At 52.3% G+C, this 5,916-nt stretch overlaps 1 pseudogene; it reads right to left on the minus strand.

The window, feature by feature from the left end:
• Positions 1 to 3,732: 3,732 nt before the first annotated feature.
• LOC135566100 (hatching enzyme 1.2-like) lies at positions 3,733 to 4,490 on the minus strand (annotated as a pseudogene).
• Between the last annotated feature and the right edge of the window lie 1,426 nt (positions 4,491 to 5,916).

The raw sequence follows: 5,916 nt of genomic DNA on the forward strand, positions 1-5,916 counted from the left end.
ATAAATTTGATTTGATTTGATTTGACTAGAACCAGGCTATCGCCAGACTAGAGCCAGGCTACCGTCAGACTAGAACCAGGCTACCAGCAGGCTAGAACCAGGCTACCAGCAGGCTAGAACCAGGCTACTGGCAGGCTAGAACCAGGCTACTGCCAGGCTAGAATCAGGTTACCACCAGGCTAGAACCAGGCTAACAGCATGCTAGAACCAGGCTACTACCAGGCTAGAACCAAGCTACCAGCAGGGTAGAACCATGCTACTAGCAGGCTAGAACCAGTCTACCGCCAGGCTGGAACCAGGCTACCAGCAGGCTAGAACCAGGTTACCACCAGACTAGAACCAGACTATCTGCAGACTAGAACCAGGCTACCAGCAGGCTAGAACCAGGCTACCACCAGGCTAGAACCAAGCTACCAGCAGGCTAGAACCATGCTACCAGCAGGCAAGAACCAAGCTACCTGCAGGCTAGAACCAGGCTACCGCCAGATTAGAACTAGGCTACCTGCAGACTGGAACCAGGCTACCTGCAGACTGGAACCAGGCTACCAGCAGACTAGAGCCAAGCTACTGCCAGGCTAGAACCAGGCTACTACCAGGCTAGAACCAAGCTACCAGCAGGCTGGAACCAGGCTACCAGCAGGCTAGAACCAGGTTACCACCAGACTAGAACCAGACTATCTGCAGACTAGAACCAGGCTACCAGCAGACTAGAACCAAGCTACCAGCAGGCTAGAACCATGCTACCAGCAGGCTAGAACCAAGCTACCTGCAGGCTAGAACCAGGCTACCGCCAGATTAGAACTAGGCTACCTGCAGACTGGAACCAGGCTACCAGCAGACTAGAACCAAGCTACTGCCAGGCTAGAACCAGGCTACTACCAGGCTAGAACCAAGCTACCAGCAGGCTATAACCAGTCTACCGCCAGGCTGGAACCAGGCTACCAGCAGGCTAGAACCAGGTTACCACCAGACTAGAACCAGGCTACCTGCAGGCTTAAACCAGGCTACCAGCAGACTAGAAGCCAAGCTACCAGCAGGCTGGAACCAGGCTACCACCAGGCTAGAACCAAGCTACCAGCAGGCTAGAACCATGCTACCAGCAGGCTAGAACCAAGCTACCTGCCGGCTAGAACCAGGCTACCGCCAGGCTAGAACTAGGTTACCCCCAGACTAGATCCAGGTTACCAGCAGGCTAGAACTAGGTTACCCCCAGACTAGATCCAGGTTACCAGCAGGCTAGAACCAGGCTACCGGCAGACTAGAACCAGGTTACCAGCAGGCTAGAACCAGGCTACCGGCAGACTAGAACCAGGTTACCAGCAGACTAGAACTAGCTTACCGCCCGGCTAGAACCAGGCTACCGGCAGACTAGAACCAGGTTACCAGCAGGCTAGAACTAGCCTACCGCCAGGCTAGAACCAGGCTACCAGCAGGCTAGAACCAGGCTACCAGCAGGCTAGAACCAGGCTACCAGCAGGCTAGAACCAGGTTACCAGCAGGCTAGAACTAGCCTACCGCCCGGCTAGAACCAGGCTACCGGCAGACTAGAACCAGGCTACCGGCAGGCTAGAACCAGGCTACCGGCAGGCTAGAACCAGGCTACCAGCAGGCTAGAACCAGGCTACCGGCAGGCTAGAACCAGGCGACCGGCAGGCTAGAACCAGGCTACCGGCAGGCTAGAACCAGGCTACCGGCAGGCTAGAACCAGGCTACCGGCAGGCTAGAACCAGGCTACCGGCAGACTAGAACCAGGCTACCGGCAGGCTAGAACCAGGCTACCGGCAGGCTAGAACCAGGCTACCGGCAGGCTAGAACCAAGCTACTGCCAGGCTAGAACCAGGCTACTAGCAGGCTAGAACCAAGCTACCAGCAGGCTGGAACCAGGCTACCAGCAGGCTAGAACCAGGTTACCACCAGACTAGAACCAGACTATCTGCAGACTAGAACCAGGCTACAGCAGACTAGAGCCAAGCTACTGCCAGGCTAGAACCAGGCTACTACCAGGCTAGAACCAAGCTACCAGCAGGCTGGAACCAGGCTACCAGCAGGCTAGAACCAGGTTACCACCAGACTAGAACCAGACTATCTGCAGACTAGAACCAGGCTACCAGCAGACTAGAACCAAGCTACCAGCAGGCTAGGAACCAGGCTACCACCAGGCTAGAACAAAGCTACCAGCAGGCTAGAACCATGCTACCAGCAGGCTAGAACCAAGCTACCTGCAGGCTAGAACCAGGCTACCGCCAGATTAGAACTAGGCTACCTGCAGACTGGAACCAGGCTACCAGCAGACTAGAACCAAGCTACTGCCAGGCTAGAACCAGGCTACTACCAGGCTAGAACCAAGCTACCAGCAGGCTATAACCAGTCTACCGCCAGGCTGGAACCAGGCTACCAGCAGGCTAGAACCAGGTTACCACCAGACTAGAACCAGGCTACCTGCAGGCTTAAACCAGGCTACCAGCAGACTAGAACCAAGCTACCAGCAGGCTAGAACCAGGCTACCACCAGGCTAGAACCAAGCTACCAGCAGGCTAGAACCATGCTACCAGCAGGCTAGAACCAAGCTACCTGCCGGCTAGAACCAGGCTACCGCCAGGCTAGAACTAGGTTACCCCCAGACTAGATCCAGGTTACCAGCAGGCTAGAACTAGGTTACCCCCAGACTAGATCCAGGTTACCAGCAGGCTAGAACCAGGCTACCGGCAGACTAGAACCAGGTTACCAGCAGGCTAGAACCAGGCTACCGGCAGACTAGAACCAGGTTACCAGCAGGCTAGAACTAGCTTACCGCCCGGCTAGAACCAGGCTACCGGCAGACTAGAACCAGGTTACCAGCAGGCTAGAACTAGCCTACCGCCAGGCTAGAACCAGGCTACCAGCAGGCTAGAACCAGGCTACCAGCAGGCTAGAACCAGGTTACCAGCAGGCTAGAACTAGCCTACCGCCCGGCTAGAACCAGGCTACCGGCAGACTAGAACCAGGCTACCGGCAGGCTAGAACCAGGCTACCAGCAGGCTAGAACCAGGCTACCGGCAGGCTAGAACCAGGCTACCCAGCAGGCTAGAACCAGGCGACCAGCAGGCTAGAACCAGGCGACCAGCAGGCTAGAACCAGGCTACCGGCAGGCTAGAACCAGGCGACCGGCAGGCTAGAACCAGGCTACCGGCAGGCTAGAACCAGGCTACCGGCAGGCTAGAACTCAGGCTACCGGCAGACTAGAACCAGGCTACCGGCAGGCTAGAACCAGGCTACCGGCAGGCTGAGAACCAGGCTACCGGCAGGCTAGAACCAGGCTACCGGCAGGCTAGAACCAGGCTACCGGCAGGCTAGAACCAGGCTACCGCCAGGCTAGAACCAGGCTACCAGCAGGCTAGAACCAGGCTAGAACCAGGCTACAGCATCTTCCGGAAACATTGGAGGATACATTGTCAACATATATACAGCACCATAGTGTCATCAGAGAAACACGTGAAGATTCAATAATGTTGTTTCAAATGCTTTTATTTCTATGTTTCAATCCAAAGTGATACAGAAAACCACATTGTTCTGTACTACAAAATATTTATTTCATCTAAATCCGATAAGGCAATAAGACATGAGAAGCCGTGAATTGTTGTGAATAACACACGGCTGATGATTTGAATGAACAGGACACTGGATAATGTGTCAGATTGTATTGTAGACATCTTCACCTTTACTCTCCTCCTCCTGTGACTTGATGTCTTCCTCTCAGCAGCCGTAGAGTCTGTTGATCCTCAGGGTGTCAGTGGTGGACATCCCCTGTCTCTGGCCGATGGACACGTCAGGGTTGGGGATGGGGGTGATGGTGTCCATCCCGTTGATAGAGAAGGCTGTTTTTCCATAGTGCATGACAGAGCTGTAGTCATAGGGAGTGTTCAGGTTGTTGGTGTTTTGTTTATCGAGTTATTGGCCATGTAAGAGTCGATGTTACTCCAGTTGATGGTGACGTACTGGTCACGGTCGCTCCTGGTTTGTTCGTGCTGGAATCCCAGAGCGTGGAGGGTCTCGTGCTGAATGATGCCGAGAAACATGCAGCCAACGCTGTTAACAGAGACCGTCTGTTTCCCTCCAATTCTCCCGAGAGAAGAGTAGCAGCCGCTCAAACTCTCAAAGCTGATGTAGTCTTTCTGGTTGCCACGTGGCACAAAGCGAATGCAGGTCTTGCTGTGGAACGACTGGACGGCGTGCTCAATCTCCTTCATGTCGGAGGGAGTGAATCTGCTGTCTTCTATTGTGTAGGGCACTTCAATGTATCCGCTAGAGGCTTTCTTCCACAGGCAGCTGTTTCCTCCTTGCATGCACTGCATGGCGTTTCTGGTTCTTGGTACCACCAGGTCTCCCTCCATCAGCATCTCATCAGAGCCGTTATTAGCGGTCAGAATTCTCTCAGTGATGTCTACAGCCATTTGGGCCTGAGAGAGGCCCAGTACCAGCAGCAGGATGGTGAGAGAGGGGCTTTGCTCCATCTTCAGTGTGTGGACAGATTCTGGATGGCTCCTTTGGATCTGGCAGTGGACAGACTGGATGGCTCCTTGGATCTGGCAGTGGACAGACTCTGGATGGCTCCTTGGATCTGGCAGTGGACAGACTCTGGATGGCTCCTTGGATCTGGCAGTGGAGATACTCTGGATGGCTCCTTGGATCTGGCAAAAAAAAACAAGTCTATATACAATGTGAGCAAATTAGGTGAGAAGGGAGGTAAAGGCAAAAAAGGCCATGGTGGCAAAGTAAATACAATATAGCAAGTAAAACACTGGAATGGTAGTATTGCAATGGAAGAATGTGCAAAGTAGAAATAAAAATAATGGGGTGCAAAGGAGCAAAATAAATAAATAAATTAAATACAGTTGGGAAAGAGGTAGTTGTTTGGGCTAAATTATAGGTGGGCTATGTACAGGTGCAGTAATCTGTAAGATGCTCTGACAGTTGGTGTTTAAAGCTAGTGAGGGAGATAAGTGTTTCCAATTTAAGAGATTTTTGTAGTTCGTTCCAGTCATTGGCAGCAGAGAACTGGAAGGAGAGGCGGCCAAAGAAAGAATTGGTTTTGGGGGTGACTAGAGATATACCTGCTGGAGCGTGTGCTACAGGTGGGAGATGCTATGGTGACCAGCGAGCTGAGATAAGGGGGGACTTTACCTAGCAGGGTCTTGTAGATGACATGGAGCCAGTGGGTTTGGCGGCGAGTATGAAGCGAGGGCCAGCCAACGAGGGCGTACAGGTCGCAATGGTGGGTAGTATATGGGGCTTTGGTGACAAAACGGATAGCACTGTGATAGACTGCATCAATTTGTTGAGTAGGGTATTGGAGGCTATTTTGTAAATGACATCGCCAAAGTCGAGGATTGGTAGGATGGTCAATTTTACAAGGGTATGTTTGGCAGCATGAGTGAAGGATGCTTTGTTGCGAAATAGGAAGCCAATTCTAGATTTAACTTTGGATTGGAGATGTTTGATATGGGTCTGGAAGGAGAGTTTACAGTCTAACCAGACACCTAAGTATTTGTAGTTGTCCACGTATTCTAAGTCAGAGCCGTCCAGAGTAGTGATGTTGGACAGGCGGGTAGGTGCAGGTAGCGATCGGTTGAAGAGCATGCATTTAGTTTACTTGTATTTAGATGTGGTGGTTGACAGAGTCGAAAGCCTTGGCCAGATCAATGAATACGGCTGCACAGTAATGTTTCTTATCGATGGCGGTTAAGATATCGTTTAGGACCTTGAGCGTGGCTGGTGCACCCATGACCAGCTCTGAAACCAGATTGCATAGCAGAGAAGGTATGGTGAGATTCGAAATGAGTGGTAATCTGTTTGTTGACTTGGCTTCCGAAGACCTTAGAAAGGCATGGTAGGATAGATATAGGTCTGTAGCAGTTTGGGTCAAGTGTCCCCCCTTTG

This window comes from Oncorhynchus nerka, unplaced genomic scaffold, assembly GCF_034236695.1.
Source record: "Oncorhynchus nerka isolate Pitt River unplaced genomic scaffold, Oner_Uvic_2.0 unplaced_scaffold_7280, whole genome shotgun sequence".
NCBI classification, from domain to species: Eukaryota; Metazoa; Chordata; class Actinopteri; order Salmoniformes; family Salmonidae; genus Oncorhynchus; species Oncorhynchus nerka.